This window comes from Adiantum capillus-veneris, chromosome 8, assembly GCF_014529385.1.
Source record: "Adiantum capillus-veneris isolate H3 chromosome 8, ASM1452938v2, whole genome shotgun sequence".
NCBI classification, from domain to species: Eukaryota; Viridiplantae; Streptophyta; class Polypodiopsida; order Polypodiales; family Pteridaceae; genus Adiantum; species Adiantum capillus-veneris.
Window position 1 is genome coordinate 10,617,876 of NC_140938.1, and position 24,020 is coordinate 10,641,895.

At 42.9% G+C, this 24,020-nt stretch overlaps 1 long non-coding RNA gene across 1 annotated transcript in view; it reads right to left on the reverse strand.

Moving 5' to 3' along the window:
• Window positions 1-21,427, reverse strand: part of LOC147451661 (uncharacterized) — a 44,879-nt gene extending 23,452 nt beyond the window's left edge. The window contains exons 1-2 of the long non-coding RNA XR_015188977.1: window positions 21,319-21,427; window positions 21,098-21,176 (exon numbers count right to left, since the gene is read on the reverse strand). This is a non-coding gene — a long non-coding RNA (uncharacterized LOC147451661). The remainder of the gene's footprint in view (window positions 1-21,097; window positions 21,177-21,318) is intronic.
• Window positions 21,428-24,020: the final 2,593 nt, after the last annotated feature.

The following is a 24,020-nucleotide window of genomic DNA, read 5'->3' on the forward strand; positions in this document are numbered from 1 at the left end:
AGGCCAGATGTAGCAATCTGAGCCGTAAACGTCCTCTGTAACAAGGAAAGCCAGACTAAACAGTCTGCACTGTAGAAGCTATTGTAAGCTGCAGCAATCACCGATAGACCGCACGGACCACCGCCGAATGGTGTCCTATCAGTAGGTAGGGTAATCCGAGATGAGGGGAAAGCCAAACTCAACAGTCTGCGCTGTGAAGGGCCTCTGAGAAGAGGTGTGGTCAGACGAAGTTGTCTGCACCATGATCAATCTATAGAAGAAGGGAATCCAGACTAAGCAGTTTGCGTTGTGAAGATCCTCTAAGAAGAGGAAAGGCCAGACCAATCTGTCTGCAGCGTCTTGCCTGTATCTCCTGCCCCCAAACCTCCAATGTCAACCAAAACAAGATCCGCACCAACAACGCCACCAAACCTCATCTCGGTGTGGCTCTCAATGTGAATGAGCTAGGAGTGGCCTACTGCCCAGGTCGGGGGATACGTCTGTTGTACGTGTAAGCAACTTTGAAGGCAACAATCCAAATGATCAAGAGTGTAGAAGAGCAATTGCACTACCATCCAAGCCAAGCTCCGGGTGACTCCGAATGTAGTCGCAGGATGCCTAATCTCCCGCATCTTGCGGGTATACTCTCCAAGAGAGTCCAAAGCGCTGAAGTCCCACTCCAGTTTGTAGATCCAAGCAATGAACCTTTCCAAGAAGAGATCCAAGATCCTCTTCCCAAGTCCATGTAGATGCTCCTGTGTAAGCAAGTGATCTGACGTGTCGAGGTCAAGTGGTAAGTGTCTATCCACCCAAGATGGTGGTGTCCTCTCTAGGAATGTCGGGAATCCCATATGCCATGAACATGGCCATATCTCGTGTGAACTCCTCTGATGAGTGCATAGGTGTGTCCATAGCAAACCACAAGTCACCACCCCCTCTGGAGTGCGCAACCGCCTAATGATGGCTGGAACGAATGGATCTCCCAAGGATCGTACGCCCGTAGATGATCAAACCAAGATACCGTGTATTGCAGCAGTCATTGAGAGACCGCACGGGCCACCACCGGTGGCACGAGGTAACTTCATCCTACGTGAAAGACACAAGCCAAGAGGTTGCTGTCCACCCAAAAACGCTACTGCAAGGTGATGAAAACGCTGCTGCGATTTTCAGTGTGCTCGTATGCTCCCGGCATGATCCGGAGCGGTGCAAAGGGTGTAGGGAGGGCGGAGAATCAATGTAGCAACCCAAAGTGGGCTGAAAACAAAGAAAACAGCAGGTGTATGTGGCTGAAATCGGATGATCTTAAGAGGAACAGGACCGGCAAGGCACCGGATGCCGAGCCGGCATGGAAGGCAAGATCTCTCGGAGTTTGGATAGCGCTGCCCCCCTCTTGCAAAAACGCTGACCTGCTTGCCAAAGACGCTGGCAGGCAATTCAGCCCTAAAACGCAGATCTGGTGCCCTCCAGCAAAAACGCAAGGGTCTTCCTCTGCATGTGGTGCAAAAACGCTGATGTTCCTTGCGTTTTTTGGTGGAGCTGTCCAGCAAGAAACCACCAGCGTTTTCACCAAGTGCAGGGCACTGAAAACGCAGGTAGAAGAGAAGGCATTTCCGGCGACGAAACTGCCCCAGAATAGTAATGCTGGCAGCCAGAAGCAAAAACGCAAGCAAAGCTCATGAGATCTTGCAAAAATGCAGGTGGCAGAGCATTCATTCACGAGAAACACTGTCCAATATGATGGCGCCACCCCCTCTTGCAGAGATCGTTGGCTCTTTTGCAGAAACGCTGGCTGTTGTGATCCCTTGGGAGGAGTACCTAATGCGGAAGAGCCCTCAACGCTAGCGACTGATACCATGTGAGTGCACGTGTGCGGAAGCATGAGAGAGAGAGAGAGAGAGAGAGAGAGAGAGAGAGAGAGAGAGACGGGAACACAAACGCAAGACGTAGGAAGAGGTGGCAATCAGTCCCCCATGACTACCATGAGCAGAAGACCCTCAATACAATCAGTATATGATCTTTGTGTGATGAGATATGGAAGTGGGTACCCCCCTGGCCCCATAAATAGGTGCCCAAGGGGAGGTAGGGCAAGGCCTGATAAAAATCCCCACAACCCAACAAAATAAATGATATATGGAAATATGTGTGGGCACCTGGACAGCCGGCCCCAAACTCGGGCGGCCGGACCAGGTACAACCTAGACTATGGGTGGCCAGCCCGGAGACATACTAGCCGTACAAGTATGCCCTAGACCTGTGAAGCAGCAGAGTGGTGTAAGTCTAGCATTCCGTTCCTTATCATTCTGGGGAGGCACAAGGCCGACTCTCCACCATCCTTTTTTGAATGGCACTTTTGTATGATGTGCACTCTATAGTTTGTGTCATTTCCTCTTTGCATGGCAAAAAGTTTAACCACTCACATGGTTTTCTTGTAGCTTGAAAAAACAACCTTCTCTACCTCGCACACTCGGAGGAGATGCCTATTCAATGACAAGGTCAGTACCACGTTAATTTTTGCATTTCTCCTCACTACAATCTACTATCTTTCAATAAATTGTTTCTACTTGCAACAATATATCAATACTAATCTACATCGACATATTAATACTAAATCATATCAACAAATTTCTTTGGCAAGGCCAACCAAGCAAAACTATTTCCCACATGGCACTAAAGTTCCAAAGAGGGATTCCACGCTTGCACTCAGAGGAGTGGCCTCTTTGCAACTGGCTCACTAAGTTGACCAGACTTTCTTGCTAGAGTCAAGAGGTTTTATTCCATTCTTTGTGGCTGCTACATCAGAGGAGGTGACACTTATCCGTCTATAATCCTTGGTTCATGAGACTTACACTATGCTGGCTTCTGGCATTGTGACTGTAAATAAATAAGCACGTTTACTCCAAGTCCTAGTGGACGTGTAATTGACCTTCTACACTATCTACTCATAGTATTGATCACACGAATATCCGTGGCATGCGTACATAGAGACGTAATGAGAAAGGAATCCACCCCTCCCATCCAACCCCCTACGGTAAGTTTATACCGACCGCTGAATCCCTTGTTTTTGTTTATTTTTTTGTATTTTCTTTGTCTTCTTGGCAGTTTTTGTCCCACTTTTTCCTGTGCTTGAATGTCTGTTGTATGTGATTTTTTATATATGTTCAATTTGTTCTTGCTCTATTATAGTGCTCGAAAAAACAACCTAGGTTTAGTGCAATCTGACTGACAAATTTTGAGATTTAACTCTAAAATTTAAATTAGAAGGTGAGAAAACCTAAATTAGTGTGAAATCTTTCTTGGTCAATTTACCTCTAGAGCTTCTCATATGTAGGTTTTCCAAGGTCTTGTAAAAGTTCTTCTTTCTAGCGCTGCTCTGCTCCTCTTTGAGTGCATGGTTGCTTGCATGCTGGTTTGGGCGTGTCTCTAGCCAGTGGCCTAGGTTGATGCCCATACATGAGTGTAAAGGGACTAGATCCCATAGAAACATGCTATTTGTGCTTGTTTGATTTTTCTCCTATTTCCTCCCATTTGAAGGACGGTTGGGTTTTCTCTCTCCTTGGAGGTGTGGTGGTTGGGTGGACCTCTCTCCTTCTTGCTTTAGCTCCGCGCCTTCATTTATGACGATTTGCTACAAACTCCATTGCCACTCCCCAATAGGTGCATCTGTGTTAGTGCCCCCCATGTTTTCATCCTGCATACGTGACATGACACAAGCTAAACAAACATAGATCCTAACAAGATAACCCCTGAGCCTTGGAGCCTCCAACTACTCTACCTGGTGCCTCAACTCAAGGGCTGGGCATCCCATACCACCAACCCAACCCAAGCTTGGGTGTCCACTGTCCAGACAACGTCTGTAGTCCAAGTGTAGTGATCAACTGAGCCTAGGGTCCTGTTTATAGGATTCCTTAACCGCCCTTTTTAAGTTTTCTTCAATGTGTTCATACGCATGATAGGTTCACAATGGCCGGACACCGATCAAGCATGCAACTTCCCCCCTTATATTGAATTGCCGTCCTCATCAATTTCTTTGGAAATGAAATGGGGAATCGACTCTTCAACCACCTCACTCACTCCCAAGTCGCAAACCATGGTTTCAAGCGGTACAATTTTGTTTCATAGCTCCTCATCTTTTTTATTTCTCTCTCTTCAAGGACACTCCACACACCATTCTCACATCGTGGGATTTCACGGTGAGTCCAAGGACTATGTGGCTAGGGTAGCTATGGCACTCAGGACGTTCAACACTTGGCTTCATAGAGAAAGATAGCAGAAAGGTAGTCCATTCTAGGTGCTCCATGTTTCATGCAAGGCAAAGTGTATGTGCCCCATAAATTAGGACATCCGCCATGCAATTTTATTTGAACATCATGCAGCACCTAGTGTAGAACACTTTGGCATGCATACAACTTTGGCCTTGGTAACAGGTGCTAGTTGTGAGATTGAGCGTAGTGCAAGCTTCATAAGGCTGAGCACTAGAAATGTGATAGGATCTTATATCTATTGTAATTTCTGCATCGAAGCTAAAGTAGCATTTCAATATACTTTGTAACTTGTACTAGTAGAGGTCATGATGGCATAAGGGTTGATCGTGACCACTTAAGGCGAGTCAAGGGGGTCAAGTTGCCATTGTAGTGGATTTTCTACAAGTTGTGCAGGAAATGCTCACACGAGGAAAGTATAAAGACTGCTAAGGATTAGGCAACCTTCTTTGCTGACAAGCATAGGCATTCCCGAGAGCTCTAAGCAAGTACGTAGTCTCGTTGCACCTCGTATTGAGAGGTACATGTCCCAAGAACATAAATCTGGGCCTAACCAAACACATTCTTGTATCATAAAGAACCGGGACATTTACATGCATACACAACATATCTCTCCCAATAAAGAATCTCATACCTAAAGATAAATGTTGTACAATCAAGAGACATAGCTGACGTCCTCTAATTTAAGCCGGAACGTCAACTCACAATGATGATATGTATGAGGATTCTTGGCACGCAGAAGGGCGACCATGGGCTGATAGCTTTAGGGGAGTTTGTCCCACATTTTGAAGGTCTTTTACAGCTGAAAGCTACCTTGGGTACGGTGGGGCGAAGGTGGTACAACCAGAGCAAAGAGGATTTCAGTCCAAGAAGGGAGCTAGATAAAGCACCTAGACAAGCTTAAGTTTCGTTCTGCAAGGCCTCTTATACTTCTTGCTACTTGCATATTCTCTACCATTACAACTCGCTTTTTTGCTTCAGAGCAATGTTTGCTTCACTCGCCATGAGGTAGTCTTCACCGCCCACGAGTTTAATGGATTGTCACCTTTGCCACAACATTTGCTTTTTGATTTTGATGTACCCTGATCTCATCCCTCATTCTGAAAGTCTGCACAGAGCCGAAAGCCAGCATCGATAGTTCTGAAGTGCTAGCAGAGTTCATCATCGATCTCACCTATGGTGCTAGACGTGCGCACATCCGGCCGAGTCATCTCCCCAAATAGCTTCTTGATTCCTATAACAACGAAATTGGCCTCGCCTGCAAATGGAGCTATTGAGGGAAGCAATGGTAGGAGGATGGGAGTTGGTGATGACTCCCATGATATACATCCTTACCTACATTGCCCAAGGCCCGAGGAGTTTGACCTTCCAAGATCGTTGAACCTGCCTTACCTCTACGTGGAGCACCAAAAGCTCGCAATGCAAAATGGCTAGCGAAGACCTCCCTCACCTATTTAAGGAGTGCCCGGCAAATTGTGGACTAGCAGGGAAGATTTGCAAATGAGTTCAAAAGACCTGAAAAATAGGATTCTTCAAGAATGATCTCTTCTTGGGAGGGAAGGTGTTCAAGCGATGAGCACTCCTTACAGCAATGCAAATCGTGAGATTTTGTTACTTCAAACATATTTGGTACGCAAGTAACTATCGGATCTTTGAGAACATCATGAAAACAGCTAAGTTCACAGAGATAATCCAAGAAAGCAGAGGGGTGATCATTGCCATTGGGAAACAAAAACTCTGATGAGTGGAAAAGGGCCTTGGGCACCGCAATGACTAACTTGCATGGGTAAAGGTGTGGGCTCATCCCTTGTCATTGGGTGGCTCCCCATAGACTGACTCGCATGGGTAAAGGTGTGGGCTCATCCCTTGTCATTAGGTGGCTCTCCGATCAGCCGATGTAACTATTGACCCCTCGAAGTTGTCATGGCGAGCATGGCAAGAATTTGTAATTGTTTGATTATGATAATATAATCTACTCACAATTTTGTTTTTTTTAATTTTATTTTATTTTAAAGCTTAGCTGGTAAGAAAAGTTGAAAACATCGGATCCCCCTCTAAACAGGGCCTTTCAATGATTGGACAATTATTAGTTGGCAAGAACAAACACGATGCTCATACATTTTGTTCGTCAAATGAAGAAAGAATAAAACTTTAAGCTTGAGATCCACATACAAAAGGCTGATCAAAAAGTGCATTGACCTCCATGAATGGTACCATCGCCTTTTGTTTTACCATCACCACCACCCGCTCCTCAACGTTTGTTTTAGATATATACCTCACACTCCTTAATCTCCATTTTGAATTCCTCACAATGATCTCTCTCTATAGTAACTCCTTTTGTGTATCCCAGCCTAACATATCAGGTCATGGTGAGGAAGTGAATTAACATATCTTGTTGCTGCTCCAAATGCAAGACCAAACTACGAAAGTAAAGCACGGGAGATGCACTACCTAACTAATACCTCAACTAGCAAGGCTGGTGAGGAGAGTGTTGCCTCAAAAGAATCCGTCCAGGTGGCGCTAGCAATCTCTGAAGATATTTTAGAGAATCATGACGTTAAACAAGGGGATGAGAAAGAGAGAGTGTGATGCTCTAAATGTCGACTCTCTCAGAGTGGCCTATTTTTACATAAGAAAATGCTTAGTTAGTGGCATATTTTTACATAAGACAATCTATCTATATCTATATTAAAAGGGAAGGGGTGGCCCTCCACGTGGCTGCACATCCGGTCTTCCCTTCCCTTTTAGTGCTCCCATTACCCCCAATATTTTGGCCTTAGCCAACAGCCCACATGGCGTCCCCCCTTCTCATCCTGCGCCCAGCACGGCATCGGGCTGCCAATACATTGAGTGCAGATTGAGAGCGGGTCTCGGGCTGCAGGTGAGTGGAGTGTGAGACTTGAGATCAAACCCTTGAAATGCGGGATACTACAACCAGTTTGGCAAATGCGGGATAGGGCAGCAAGCAGAGCGAGATGGGAGGACCATACGCGGCTTCAATGCACATTTCTTATTAATCATCAGAGCCATCCTCTCTCTCTCTCTCTCTCTCTCTCTCTCTCTCTCTCTCTCTCTCTCTCTCTCTCTCTCTCTCTCTCTCTCGGGCGCTTCACGGCAAGATCTAGGCGATAAGGTGGGCCATCACTACAAGAGGCTATTCATATTAGCGACGCTCAAAAAAAAAAATCCCGACGTCGCTATGAGCGTCGCAAATTTACTTGTAAATTTGCGACGCTCATAGCGACGCCGGCAGGGCTAAAAAAAATAGCAGAGAGCGCCCAAAAACTCAGATCTCAGATCTGAGTTTTTTGGCGCCCTCAAGCAAGGAGCAGGTAACGATCTCCCTCTCTCTCTCTCTCTCTTTCTTCTCCACACACACACACACACACACACACACACACGAGGAGAGGAAGGAGAGCCAGGTATGCTCCTTCCCTCTCCTCACTCTCACGTTCCCTTCCCCTCTTTCTCTCTCCCTCTCTCTCTCTCTCTTTCTCTCTCTCTCACACACACACACACATAGTGTTTTTGAGAGAGAGAGAGAGAGAGAGAGAGAGAGTACAAACATAAACAAAAACGCACACACACATAGATAAACAAAGAATGCACACACACATTGAGGGAGGAAAAAAGAGAGAGAGCATGCATAAACAAAAAACGCACACACACATACATAAACAAAGAATGCACACACACATTGAGAGAGGAAAAAAGAGAGAGAGCATGCATAAACAAAAAACGAACATTGAGAGAGGAAAAGAGAGAGAGAACATGCATAAACAAAAAACGCACACATTGAGAGAGCAAAAGAGAGAGAAAACATGCATAAACAAAAAAACGCACACATTGAGAGAGAAAGAGAGAGAAACTAATTTAACGTCGTAGGAAACTAATTAAAATTAAAAGACCTAAAGATCTAGCCGACGAGGACTTGAACTCAAGACCTATTATTCAAGAGGGAAATGGCATAACCAATCTATCATACTTGGCATGGGTGATAGAAAGGTTATACCATTTATCTCTTTTTATTGGCACACACATTCACACGCGCACACACACAAGAAGAAGAGAGTTATAACGTCGTAGGAAACTATCATAAAAGACATTAAAGATTAGGTTAGATGTAGATTTACGTTAAATTAGATTTAGGTTTATTTAAGTTAAATTAGATTAGATTTAGGTTTATTTTTAGTTAGATTTACGTTTATTTACGCTAGATTTAGATTTACGTTATATTAGATTAGATTTAGGTCTCCATAGACTGCGATGCCTGCATGAAGCGGGTGAAGAAAGCCCTCAATGGAATATAGGGTATTGCTGCCTTCACTCATGGTGGGCTCCGTCAATCCAAAAGTACTGGTGAAATGTCTTCAGAAGATAGGGAAGAAGGTGGATCTTCAGGGCGGCAAGAGTCACTACATCCCCGACAATGACCATCTAGACAACCTCTAGTCATTCAACAGCAACTTCAAAGTTAGTAACAAGAGCAAGAACGGTCCAAAGGGCCAATTGCTGTCGTTAGATGTGGATGGAGATGAGGCAGCGTCACCGCCGGAAGTTAACTCTCACATCTTTAGTGATGAGAATGCCAACTCTTGCCGAGTTATGTGAAAAATTATGTGTTAAATCAGCTTTAAGGTTCTTATAATCCCTCCAAGTTTAGTTCTTTGTTTTTAATATAACATAATTTACGTTAGATTTAGATTTATGTTATATTAGATTAGACTTAGGTTTATTTAGGTTTACCCACACACACACACACACACACACACACAAGAAGAAGAGAGTTTTAACGTCGTAGGAAACTATCCCAAAAGACGTTAAAGATTAGGTTAGATGTAGACTTACGTTAAATTAGATAGGTTTATTTTTAGTTAGATTTACGTTTATTTAGATTTACGCTTATTTACGTTAGATCGAGTCCACGCAAGAATTACTTACGGTTTAGGGTTTAGAGTTAGACGAACAGTGAAAAGATCTACTGTGAAAAGATGTTAAGATGCTGTGAAGTGCTACAGCTAGAGAAGAGGCAAAGGGGTTTTGTCCACTACATGCAGTATCATGTAGACGTGGGTCTGTAGATTTCTTGTACCCACAAATATAGGTATTGACTAATAAAGACGAGATTATAACCCGGTGGTTCTGATCTCCGTGCACCTCTAGACCGAGGTGTGCGGGGATTGGACATGACTAGAGAATGTGAGGTAGAGAGAGAGAGAGAGAGAGAGAGAGAGATAAGACGAAGAATGCCAATAGAATATTAAATTTGTTGTCCAGGTTATAAGATTTTTATCCTCATTATGAGTAGTGACGAGGATGTGGGACCGTCCAACCGAAACACCTATCTCTCAACGAGGGTCTTATGTCCTTGTAATCAATGCAAGCATGCTGTGCGACGGACAAGACGTGTTTCTTTGCAGCACGTTCGCGAATTTGGCGAGTTCAATCCATCTATTATAGATCGAGTTGTTGCCAATTATAACTCGTCGGACTTTGACGCTGGCCAACAAGCAGCAATCTTGCAACCCAATAGACGTGTTCGCAGGCGCTTTGGTCAAGCAGCATATGTGAGGCCACAAGATGTAGCCTCTGACAGCTCGGGGGATGATCATGCAGAGCACATTCCCAACGAGGCAATGTTTGAGCCCGAGATTGATGAAATGATCGAGACGATCATGGATTCAAAAAGGCTTATCTATGATGATATGAAAAGTGAAGCCAATACGCCATTGTATAATGGAGCACGTATGTCTAGATTGAAAGCACTCCTGGTTCTTCTCAACAAGCAGGCAAAGTTTGGATGGAGTGACACTAGCGTCACAGCGCTTTTCAGGTGATCTATTACAATTAGTTTACTTTAATAAAACTCTAAATGTATAATAATCTGATAGATTTTTACACGACTGTATCGTATTTTTATGTTGTGTAGATTGCTTAAAGAGCACATACTACCAGCTGACAATGTGATGCCAGATTCCCGAGATGAAGCAAGAAAGATTTTGCGAAACTTGGGGATGGATTACAATTCTATCCACGCTTGTCCTAATGATTGCATTCTTTTCAGAGGGGAATACATAGACATGGAGAAGTGTCCGAAATGTGATTCCGAAAGATATCGAGTAGATCTCCACGGGACAAAAATTCCACAAAAGGTTTTGCGACATTTTCCTCTGTTTCCTCGCATCAAGCATTTCTTCGAATGTAAGTCCATGGCCGCCCTAGCATCATGGCATGAGGAGAATAAATCTTCGGATGGTGTGCTACGAATTCCTGCAGATTGCGCAACCTGGAAACATATAGATGGAACATGGTCGGATTTTGCCAGGGAAGCTCAAAATTTGCGCTTAGGCCTGGCTATGGATGGCGTAAATCCATTTGGTCAAAGATCAACATCTTACAGTGTATGGCCCGTTGTCATCGTCAACTACAACATTCCCCCGTGGTTGACTACGAAGAAGGGGCACCTATGGCTAAGCTTGATTGTGCCAGGGCGATATAAAGTGAAGAATATGGATGTGTATCTTCGTCCACTATTGGAAGAGCTACAACAATTGTGGATTGGCATAGAGGTGGTGGATATGAGCCGACACACAGGACGACGGAATGCTTTGATCAGAGGCATTCTAATGTGGACCATGCATGACTATCCCGGGCTAACAGAATGCTCAGGTGATCTATTGACACTCCTCACTCAGACACTGTAAATCTTGTTTTTTCCCATAGTTGATCTATTATCATGTGTATACATGCACGGCTTCAAACAAGCGGATACAGAGCATGTGTCACATGTGGACCTAAACTGAATGCACGTAGGGCGCCCTCACTGAAGAAGCAAATCTACGAAGGTCATCAAGCGTATCTACCAGAGAATCATGTGTTACGCGACGGCTTTTTGGGAAGAGAGCCACCAAGGATGTCTGCACAAGCATGGTTAGAGCAGAAGGAGATGTGCGATGACGGATTGCCTCCAGGGATGAAGAGACTATCTCTATGGTACGAGTTACCATACTGGCCCCGACTCATGATCAATCACTTCCTCGATCCAATGCACATATTCAAGAATGTGGGTAATCTACTATGGGACCATCTAACCGGCAAGAAAGATACTTTGGGAGCCAGAGTTGACCTTAGAAATGTGGATCGTATGGAGCAATATTGGCCGCAAACAGCGTCTGATGGATCGATAAAACTCCCTAAAGCACCATGGATTTTCAAAGGAGCCCAAGAACGCAAAGTAAAAGAGACCATTCGATCTTTGCGGACCCCCACTGGCGTAATGCACTCGCTCCGAACGTGTTTTACTAAAGAAGGAAAGCTTACCGGTTTGAAGTCACACGATTGGCATAAAATGTGTCAGGTACATTCATAGTGGACTTTAATATCATTGCATAAAATGTGGACTTTAATATCATTGCTGCACATACTTTACAGTTTATTTTACCGGTTGCCATTGAGGGATGTTTGTCTCTCGACGTTCGTAACACAATCTACAAACTTGCAAAGCTGGTGCAATGGATCTCACAAAAGGAGATCAACGTAGACTCCATACCATTCGCCAAACTAAATGCTGCGGAGCTTGTGTGCATGTTTGAGAAACATTTCTTACTACCATGCTAACCATTCAAGTGCATCTTCTTCTTCACATAGTTGATGAGGTGGAAATAGCTGGCACAGTTCATTCCAGATGGATGTTCTTCTTAGAACGTTTCATGAAAACGCTTAAGGGATATGTGCGTCAAAAGGCACGTCCGGAGGGTAGCATGGCAGAAGGTTGGTTGGTATCAGAGTCCCTAGTGTACATTGGAGAGTGGCTAGACGGATTTGATAAAGCCCGGGACACGCTATGGCGAACCATAGATGATGAGCGTATATCTGGGATTGTCATGTGCAATCTCGGTGTTGAGAAGAAGATGACGAAAGATCTAGAGGCTAAAATCAACCGATTTTGCATGCTTCACAATCCAATGATGCAAAAGTGGATTTCACAATATGAGGATGCAAAGCAAGAGCAACAAAGGGCACGAATTGAGTGGAGACGGGGAAGACGACCACCGATGCACTATCCGACGGGTCTGGAGAGCCTACCAACATTCATGAGCTTAAGATGGTTGCACAACCAATTGAAAAGCGCACAACAATGCGGTGACGAAGTGACTGAGGAAGAGTGGGAGTACTCTCGGGGTTGCGCGACCAAGGTAAGTTTGCAATGTACGACTAGCTAGTGACTTTATTTCTAAACGTTTGAACGGCCACTCATAATCTTTGTTCGTTGTAGTATAAGTCATACACAGCAGCATGGTGTAAAGGTCGACATTTTAGGGTGGAACGGATCGACAAAAAGCGTTTTACTCAAGATTGTGGAATCATGGCAAAATTTGAACAGTCTAGTCGACGACGTTCCTCTGATGCAGATCCTGTGGTGGCGGAACTCACTTACTTCGACACGCTACAAGAGATTTTGAGGATCGATTACAGAGGATTTTTTGTCGACTTGTTCGACGTGCAATTGTTCAAGATAATCATGAAGGGTCGCAACGCTACTGTGCGTAGAGGAGAGTGGTTTTCTTGAGGTGGATTCTACTAAGAAATGGACTGACCTAAGAGACACTTTCGTACTACCCGAGCATTGTGAACAAGTAAGTATGTAAATAGTTAACATCCCCCTTTTACAAGTTATGTGCTTGAAAGCTCTCATGTAAGTTATGTGGCTCTGGCAGGTAATATTTCATCCTACAAAGTCTACATCAAACTGGTGGTACGTCATAGAGGTAGCCCCTTGTAGTGCAAGGACGTATGAAGGCTACCATGTGCCAATCACAACGGCATTAATGGAGGAGATCAGAGAAGATGCTCAATCAGAAGTCGCTGTGGTGGTGCCAGACGAGCATTAAGATGCTACTACTCTATATGGGGTGCATGCAGAGGATCTACAAAATGAAACAGAGGATATGTGTTTAAACGGAGAGCTCTATATAGATATAGGAAGTTATGTTGAGTTATGCGAGGATGAGAGAGAGATCTCTTAAAGCCACAAATATTGTATTTGAACAATTTTGCTCCGTGTTGTAAAAGCTCTGGCTCTCTAAGTACCTTCCATGGTGTATAACGCTCTTTTCTACTCGCGCTCACATCTTTTGATTGAAAATTCTGAGTTTTCGACTTGCCTCTTCTATCACTCAATTCATTGAGTCATTGTATTTATATGCGTCATTACGTCATTGTATTTAATGGTCTTTGCGTCATTGTCTACTCTATTCATTCAATATTAAGTTTAAATATTCGTGTGTTTAATGCAGGTATGGATAATGAGGAGTTTATTTCTTCTTTGTCACCGCAGCAGAGACAGTGGTACGTGGAGCGTCATCGCTCTGGCGCATCATCGCGCGTTCCTACTCCATCCGCATCTCCCTCTCTTTCGGAGCATTCGGCGCACTCCGAAGCTTCGGTGTCGACGAGACGATCTTCACACTCGTCTAGACACCGGCGCTCTAGTGGTGGCGGTGGCGGTTGTTGTGGGGATTCCGCCGCCGATGCCTCCACACCGCCTCGTGTTCGAAGAGGCTCTTTACCCTCCCCTTCTTTGCCCGCCCCCACACCAGCCACAGCATCGCCATCTACGCCAAGTTTTGCGCGGCTGACTGTTCCTAGCAGCTACACACCTCTACCTACTCCGCCAGGAGCCACCCCACTCGACACTCCTCGCTTCGGGGCCCAGACGCCGGTGGAGACACCTAACGTCCGTACCCCCATCGACACGCCGCTAGAGACCCCTGCCGGGACACCCAGGTTCACGCGTCACCGGCCAGAGGGCTTGCCTTACTCCATCGACTTCAACGACAGCATCATCATGGATGATGACGGCAAGAAGGTGATCTCGCGCATGCGTGGTCTTTGCTCTCAGCTGTTTAGACACTACATACTAAACAAATGGAGTGAAGTACCAAGTGATTTAAAAGACAGAGTCATCAGCATACTTCATGATGAGTTTCCCGTTCCAACACGGGATCAGCGCTTCAATGAAGACCTGATGAAGATTCGAATGCGCGAATACTGCAAACACAAGCGTTCCGAAGTGCAAAAAGCAATCAAGCATGGGTGGAACAGGCCAGATTGGCTGGCCAAAGAAGATTGGAAGAATGCGAAGAAAGCAGCGCGCGAGAATCCCGACAAGTGGAAGCAACAAAAGGATGCAGCCAGAGCGCGAGTAGAGGTAGGGAGCTCGCACCACTTGGGGAGCGGTGGATGGGCATCATTTGAGGCCGATTTTGTAAGTGTTTTCGCATTGTTTTTTATGTTCGATAGTTTAGGGTTTATGAGTTTTTTAATTCTAACATAATGAAATCTTTGTATGTTTTGACAGTGGTCGATGACAGGACGTGATCCCACACCGTACGAGCGCGAGTACGCAGGCAGGAAGGGCTTAAACGCCCTGATGGACATTCTCAGTTCTCACGGCGGCATGGTTAGTATTAGGGTTTACTCTTTTCTATTTTTTGTATTGTTTTATAAATGTCGTTATATGTTTATACTTACTGAAAGCGGTCTTATTGTCTTTTTTTGCAGAATCCGAAAGATACGCCACTTGGACGCGATGAGACGTCTGACTAGACGACGTCAGTTTAGCCGTAGCTAGATAGCATTAGTTTAGGGTTTCTCATAGCTTATGTATCATGAGACGGATTTTATACGTCTTTTTGAACCATGTATATTATTACATTTGTCACCGCAGTTCATTTTGCCAATCAATTCTTTATCCCTATGATGTTGTACAATTGTCATTATTACATTTGCCAATCAATTCATTTTGCCTATGATGTGTACAATTGTCAATTTTACGCTTGTCAATTTTGCAAACAATGCGTCTTGTGGGTGACTATTTTGGGTCTATTATCTACCCTTGCACTTTTTTTAAAAAGTGAATCAAGTACAATATGGTTGATGGGTTGCAGGGCATTCAATGCCCTGTCACCAAAAAAAAATTCTCTCGGGCGTCGCTATAACCGTCGTTATTTATGGCTCTGGAGCGTCGCTATAAGCGTCGCTATAGACTTCTGTGTAAACGTCGCTATAACCGTCGCTATGACCGTCGCTATGAGCGTCTCTATATAGCGACGCTTATAGCGACGCTCTCGTAGCGACGCTATTAGCGACGGTTTTAGCGACGCCGGGGGTTATAAAAACCCAGTGTATTTCCGTTGCTAACAGCGTCACAAGAGCACACAACCTCTTGTAGTGCATTACAGCATATCTAGGTGTTCTTCATAGCCATCCTCATATTTGGGTGTTGTTGCAAGGGCTGGGATGCCTAAAGACATAAAATTTAAAAACAAGGTGAAAGTTCACAATGGCCTACATAAGGCTATTGAGAATGCATTAATAATTATAACAGAGTTCTTTGTGAGAGAGAAAATGAGAAAAGTGACACTAGCATTTTAAAACAATTCTTCTCGCCATAAAGTATCAGATTATTAAAAAGAAATGTAACAATGAACTATTTAGATTACAATATATATCAAAAGATTAAAAAATGATGGATCAAAAAACACTTGGAGGCATTGTAAGAGATTGAGAAAAAAACAAAGTGAAATTGGATGGAAAAGATTTTGTGTGACCCAATAGCCAATGTCCCTTTTTTAAGAGGAGGTAAACAAATGTCAACACCCTCTCATAAGGACCTACAAAAAATAGTTAAAAAGAAAGTTTGTCATTATTTACCATGTGTCACTAATCTACCAGCTTTATCCAATGGTCCAAAGATGCACCCAAAATTCAACCCTTTACTAAGGACTACTTATGTAGTCCAAAAACATGTACAATGTATTTTTCGAAAAGTAATACGAAATAATTCGTAAAAAGATGGCATGAATTTGACGTTTTTAAGGGTTTCTTTAGCTTTTGGGCTAGTACTCTACAGAAGAAGGCTCTAGTGGACTCTGGAGCCATTTTAATCAAATCTTGGTGTCAAAGATGTACTATAAGACAACGTTTTGTAAGCATTGGTATGAACAATTCCAAGAGATATCAAATATCTATCACACGACTCTACGAGGAAATGGGATATCCACTCTACCACACTTGTGTGACAGAACTGTTGCTTACTTTTCGTTCTCTCCCACACACACACACACGAACTTTTAACATCGTATGAATAACCCTAAGAGATCTCAAAGATCTATATGGTGAGCCTTAAATACTTTTTTTTTTCACTTACTCACAATTGTGAGTAGAGATGTTATATTAACTCTGAAAAGAATATACAGCACTACATGTACCTTGAGGGAACATTTTTTCTGAAAGGGGGAGGAAATGGGACATCCACTCTACCACACTGGTGTAAGAGTGGTAGCTCACTTTTCCTTCTCTCATTCACACACACACACAAAAGATCTTTTAATGTTGTATGAATAACCTCAAAGATCTATATGGTGAGCCTAGAAAACTTTTTTTTTTTTTGCCATACTCACATTTATGAGTAGAGATGTTATATTGACTCAGAAAAGAGTATACATCACTACATGTACCTTGAGGGGGTATTGTTTCTGCGAGGGGATTTATTCAAATACGCAACAGGATACAAACACAGAGCAGCCTATGCAACTAAGTGCATGTTTTGGCATTATCGGCTGCCCCTCTTTGAGATATATATATATATGGGCTTTGTGCTCTCACGCACAATAGCATTGAACTGAGCCACAACATATTCTCCCTCAAAGATGCGAATGTTTCTCTCTTTTCATATCTTTTTAGATAAAAAAAGCTGGTGATTTGGGTGCAAACTAGAATAGCTTGGTTTTGGATCTACTCCCCCCAAGATAAGTCATTTGTGGATAATCTTCCATGTCTTCTGCACCTACCCATTTGCAGATTTTGCGGCCAGATCCCGTGTCACAGAGCAGTTTTTTAAATAGATATAGGGGATCCTTTGAAATTGTTCTCTAGCTGAAGCAAGTGAGTGCCAATCCCTCTAGTGCAAATCTTGTTCCGAATTGGGCTCCCCAAAGCACCTTCCATATAAACATCTTCATAAAGTTCGGCTATTTAATCCTCCAAGATGACATTAACACTCTTCCACTATCACTCTTCTAACCAATTTTCCTTCCATATCCTAACGAATGGATTAAACCGGTTTACTTTGTATACTAGCTTGTTATAGGTATTTTGGGTCTTAGGGAATGTAAAACACTCTGTCTTTTGGCCAAAATCAAGCTATAAACCAATCATAGGCGTAGTTCTGTAGGATAGAACTTCCAATACTTATTGATCATACATACTCAAATTATATCTAATTACTAAATGCTCCACTTCCTTCCAGTTTTCTTTCATCCCACATATGTGAAAGTTTGGAGATCGCTTGGTTGCTCATTCACACAACTTCCCTCCAAAAAAGGGTTAAGAATCCCCTTTCAAGTTTAGAAAGCTAGAGCAACCGGTGCAGAATGAAGCACCTGACGTATCCCTCCATTCATAGCTGATACTATTTTGTTGTACTTTCGTGCTATTTCCCCTGTGTAGCCCCCCAAGCTTAAAGAAAGTCTCGGTAGACACCAAAACTTTATCATGCACTTTAGCCTCCTTCCATGTGTCTCCTTCAGAGACAAGCTCTGCTTTGTTTATCATGTCCTAGGCCATGATTGCCCATTCTTGCCTTTGATTAGTCAACGAGACAACTACTTTAGGACACATGGCTTTTGCATGTAGCACAGTGTCTACGATCCCAATGCCACCTTGGTTTTTGGGTTTCGCCACCTAACCATCTAAGCTTATCCCTTGCCACACCGTAGATCCCTCGACTCTCTACCCGTGGCATTTATAGACAAGGCTTGCAAACCATGGTAAAGAAAAGAAAACCGGTAAAATATCCAAGAAAACAGTTTAGAAGTCCTACAAATTTGGAAAAACTACATTGAAAACTTTTTGAGTGTTGTAAGCTGTTTATACCAAAAACTCTCAGAATTGTGTAGGTATTGTTGCCTTCAAATGTAACATGTAGAGGAAACTTTTAAAATTTGTGGGTGGGATTCCACTAAACCTAGGCTTTTGTCGTGAGCACTATAAATGTGAAGAAAGCAGTTGCCATAAATAAGTTGTAGAGGCTCCTTTTGTAGTCTCTTCATTTCTCTATGATGTCTTCGTTTATTTCAATGATTTCCATACAACATGAGGATATGTGTTAGCTCTTTTCAAATGTTGATGTTCAAGTAAAAAAGATCTAACATAATTCTATAAAGATTTGAGAGATGATGTATTTTTGTCCTTTGCATTACTTTTTAGCATAATGAAACCTCTGATTTTACATTCATACACTTTAGTAGGATAACGCTATGCTTCAGTAAAGCATATCTTCACTTTCAAGAGTGAAAAATCTATTTTCTTTGCAAAGGTCAGGTTGAATTCTAAAAATGACAACATCAATCAATGCTCACATATCCCAGATTGTCATCAGTGCTCACATATCCCAATCTGTAGTGTAAATTCTCTGGTTGGAAAAGAAGAATCTTTGTTGCACCTTAATTTCTAATGTCAAGAATCGGGCATTTTAGTTATAAATCCCCATAAATACCTTGACTTTGGTATAAATTCGTTCACTTGGCCTTGAAAATGTATTTTTGTGCAGTGCCACCAGCACTAAAGGTTCAAAGATCTGATAACAGCCATCATAGTAAGTAAATAAAGAAATAACAACATGAATCCTCAAATGGGCATTCTGGAACACAATGTTTACGGATCCTTAAGAGTTTTTTGAACCGGTTAAATTTTCAATAACTCGACCAGACTTCAAGGTTATCTTGAAAAGAACCCACAAAATTTAGCATAAACTAGCGTCCTCCCACAATTGCCGCAAAAATTGTTGTGGCAAAAACTGGTATCGGAGAGCTAAGACTTGAGTTGAGGCAATTTAGCATGCCAACAAGTGATATGTCGCAATGGCCTACACAACAGTGTGCCTAGTTAATGCCCCTTGTAAAAGAAAGAAAATTTGCCATCATTAACTTGCCATGTGGCACTAATCAACAAGCTTTATCCAGCAGTCCGCAATTTCTGTCAAGTGTACCATGCAGACCAGAAAGACACAAAAACTATGACAATCAAACATTGCAATGCTGTACGGATCCGGACTAATTCCTAGCGTAAGAACATCAGTAGAGACTACAACTTTTACAACATGTGGAGAAGTAGATGTCACGAAAGCCAAATCTGAGTGAGGAGAGATTCTTCTCTCTCTTCTTTTGTGTATGTGCGTGACTTAAAATCAATTCTAGAAAAAGATTTGCCTCAGTGTAACCTTGACCTAGCCACTTGCAAACCCTCGTCTCGATAAATGCCATGGGAGAAGTCAAGGGATCAACAGTGGATATTTGATCCACCGTTGATCGAATTTCCTCTTGCAAAAAAGATAGGGTTCCCCCTCCGTCACGAGCTACCTTTGAACCCTGAACCTCCCCCTCCAAGGCCCAACCCTTACCATCTATGCTTACCCCTTGCCACACCGTAGATCCCTCGACTCTCTACTTGTGGCATTTATAGACAAGGCTTGCAAATTAAACCATGGTAAAGAAAAGAAAACCGGTAAAATATACAAGAAAACACTTTAGAAGTCCTACAAATTTGGAAAAACTACATTGAAAACTTTTTGAGGTAAATTAAATATATTCTAAGCTGTATAAACTAAAAATTCTCGAATTTTTGTAGGTATTGTTAGAAGAAACTTTTAAAATTTGTAGGTGGGATTACACTAAACCTAGGCTTTTATCGCGAGCACTATAAGTTTGAAGAAAGCAATTGCCATAAATAAGTTGTGGAGGCTCCTTCTGTAGTCTCTTCATTTCTCTATGGTGTGTTCGTTTATTTCAATGATTTCCATACAACATGAGGATATGTGTTAGCTCTTTTCAAATGTTGATGTTCAAGTGATTTGAGAGATGATGTATTTTTATCCTTTGCATTACTTTTTAGCATAATGAAACCTACTGATTTTACATTTATACACTATATTAGGATAACGCTATGCTTCAGTAAAGCGTATCTTCACTTTCAAGAGTGAAAAATCTATTTTCTTTGCAAAGGTCAGGTTGAATTCCAGATATGAATCAATGAATGCTCACATATCCCAGATTGTCATCAATGCTCACATATCCCGGATTGTAGTGTAAATTCTCTGGTTGAAAAAGAAGAATCTTTGCTTTAATTTCGTTGCACCTTAATTTCCAAGGTCAAGAATCGGGCGTTCACTTAGCCTTGAAAATGTATTTTTGTGCAGTGCCACCAGCCTCACTAAAGGTTCAAAGAGCTGATAACAGCCATCATAGTAACTAAATAAAGAAACAACTAGAATAAAACAACATGAATCCTCACAATATGGGCATTCTAGAACACAATGTTTATGGATCCTTAAGAGCTTTCTAAACCGACCAGACTTCAAGGTTATCTTGAAAAGAACCCACAAAATTTAGCGTAAACTAGCGTCCTTCCACGGTTGCCGCAAAAATTGTTGTGGCAAAAACTGGGAAATCATAGCTGGAAAAATATTATCGGAGAGCTAAGACAAAACAAATGGAGTTGATGTCGCAATGGCCTGCACAACACTGTGCCTAGTTAATGCCGCTTGTAAAAGAAAGAAAATTTGCCATCATTAACTTGCCATGTGGCACTAATCGACAAGCTTTATCCAACGGTCCACAATTGATGTCAAGTGTTGCATGCAGACCAGAAAGACGAAAACTAAGACAATCAAACACTGCAATGCTGTATGGGTCCAGACTAATTCCTAGCATAAGAACATCAGGAGAGAATACAACTTTGACAACGTGTGGAGAAGCAGATGAACCGAAAGCCAAATCTGAGTGAGGAGAGATTCCTCACCTCTCTATATTCGTTGTCTGAGTTTATGCGCATGCCTGCATGTAGCTCCACCAATGACCCGACAAACTCCTTATTTTTTCTGCAGTTTGACCCACAGTTTAAAACACAAACAGCACTTGCATATGCGTGTGCATAGTTTTACATGTGTGTGTGTGTGTGTGTGTGTGTGTGTGTGTGTGTGTGTGAGAGAGAGAGAGAGAGAGAGAGAGAGAGATCTTAACTAAGCTCCACGGAGCATCTGTTGCAGACGACACAGGCACGGCGAGGGAGGTTGCATGCAAATTTACGACTGTGCACGTGTGACCATTAAGAACAAGTCCACGATTTTAGCAGTTGCCAACTTGCCAGTAAATAATAATAATAATCTATATAAGGCCAATGGACTCGTAGCCTAGTGGTCAAGGTGTGTTGTGGGTGAGTAACGACCCCCCTCGGCAATAAGTGTGTTCAGAAAGCAAGAGCGTCACCAAATATATCTAAACTAAGCTCTTCCTGGGATATTTTAATTTCTATGGAAGATTTATTCATATGTTTGCAGCTAAGACACTTCCTCTGTATGAATTGACTCATAAGGAAAAGATTCATTTGGACTTAGGAATGTGAACAAAGTGAAGGAGGCAATTAGCAGAAACCAGTCCTTCATCGAACATACTGGGATGTAATTTTCCATGTGCATTTGTATATGCATGGCAATAGAGGCTATACTTGTTCAGGCTGATGAGACAACAGAGTATCCAGTCTACTTCACCAATCGCCGATTCAATTCAACTGAAGGATATTCTAGTACAAAGCAAGAAGCACCAAGAATGGTTTTCAGTGCCACAAAGTTCATACACTACTTGTTGGGCAAACTATTTTACTTCTCGTCGATCATCAGGCACTTCTCTTTCTGATCAATGAAGTGATCATTCGGGACATATTGATCATATGGATGATGTTTTTGATGGAGTTTGAGTTTAGAATGTTCCAAGGTGTATGCAAGATAGAGCGTACCCACTTCGCGCATTCCGCACCCAACCGGGATATCCACAACGTGGCTAACTCATCGAGTTACTCTTGCTCTCGAAGCACGAGGTTACGACACGTGCCATACTGCTCGAACTCGACGAGTTACTTCTTGGCATTGCCACCTAACTCGTTGAGTGACGTGGTCATTCCACGCATATGTCAACGCGGCATTGCCACGTAACTCACCGAGTTACGTGGCATTGCCAAGCAGGTACTCCACGTAACTCGGCCAATTACGTGGCATTGCCAAGAAGATACGCCAAGGTAACTCAGCAAGTTACGTGGCAAAGCGCACGCGAATGCCACGTAACTCGACAAGTTACGTGGCAATGTTGACGAGTTTGTCGAGTACGCATGCCACATAACTCGGTGAGTTACGTGGCATCCTGCATAAAAGGATTGTGGACATTGCCGTGGCATACACATCAGCAGTCCACGTAACTCGTTGAGATATATGGACGCCACGTAACTCGACGAGTTACGTGGACACTTCTCCAATGGTTTGCATGGCATTCAACCCGGCGAGTTAGGTGGTGTGCCACATAACTCGGCGAGTTAACGAAGTAAAACGAAAAAAAATTGCTTTAAAATGTTAAGGGCGAAACTCGATCTCGAAGGATCGAGTTCATCTTTACGCCTTGAAGGTCGCCATTGCTGCAATCCACAGAGGTGTCCCCAACAGAGCAACACCAAATACGCGATGACGCCCCGCATCTGTAGATTCCCTTCTAGGAGGTTGGCTTCCACACTCTCTATTGACACATGCACAAAATCTCTCTCTCTCTCTCTCTCTCTCTCTCTCTCTCTCTCTCTCTCTCTCTCTCTCTCTCTCTCTCTCTCTCTCTCTCTCTCTCACACACACACACACACACACACACACACATGCGCACATATTTAGAATGTGCCTCTCCCTCTCTCACACACACATGCGCGTATGGACAGAACTTCACAGAAGATGGCTCTCTTTCTCTCTCATACACAGACAATCTGTCTGTGCTCATGTGTCTATGGTAGTGAGGGGGGGACAGAGATGATGACAATGAGACACACACATGGGGGGTTGGGGGGGGGGGGGGGGGGGGGATAGTGTTAGAAAAAAACCACAGTGTATGTAATATTGGAGGTATATGAATACATTGATACCAGTTTGGATATTGAGCCTTTCATGCAATATACTTAATATCGGAGATACAAGGATACATTGATACCATTTTGAATGGTGGTAATACAAATAGGAAGAATATAAGGTAATTTCTTATTGTTGTTGAGGTGATCATGTTATTTGGGAGAAGCAAGACATCATGCATAATTATTTAGCTTACTTGCGATGACATATTAGGTAGCTTTGCTTCACAAGCCTAGTAACTTCCATAGTTGCATCAACTTGTACCAAAAGACATGCCAACACACAATCAAGGAGCTATCCATATAGATAAGGGAGGAGTATCAGCATTGTGGTAAGACAACAATATATGTGAACATTTAATGGTCCAGTAACTTGTGTGTAGCGGAAAATAACATAGACATAGTGAGTGTTTCACTAGAATAGATTCTTAATGAGCATAGCAAGAGTGCTTGGATGGAGAGAGCAACAAAAGCATAACCCCTAGTTAGATAGGCATGAACAATACTTCAAAAAGAGAGAGAAATTAAGCTATTGACAAGTATAGTTGAGGACCGGATTTACATGGAGCCGATCCCCCCTCCAAAAGGCTTTGTATTATAGGTTTCCCCCATCAAGGGAGACATTTTACAATACAATACTTTGTGTTCCTTCGATATCTTGTTGATGCAATGAAGATGGAAGCTTCAAACACCAAGCTCACACTTATAAAACACAACATCAATTCCCTCACGGTCTCAGACCCAAGTGTTAGACAAGGGGAACTAGAACCCAGGAGTCCACCACCCAACC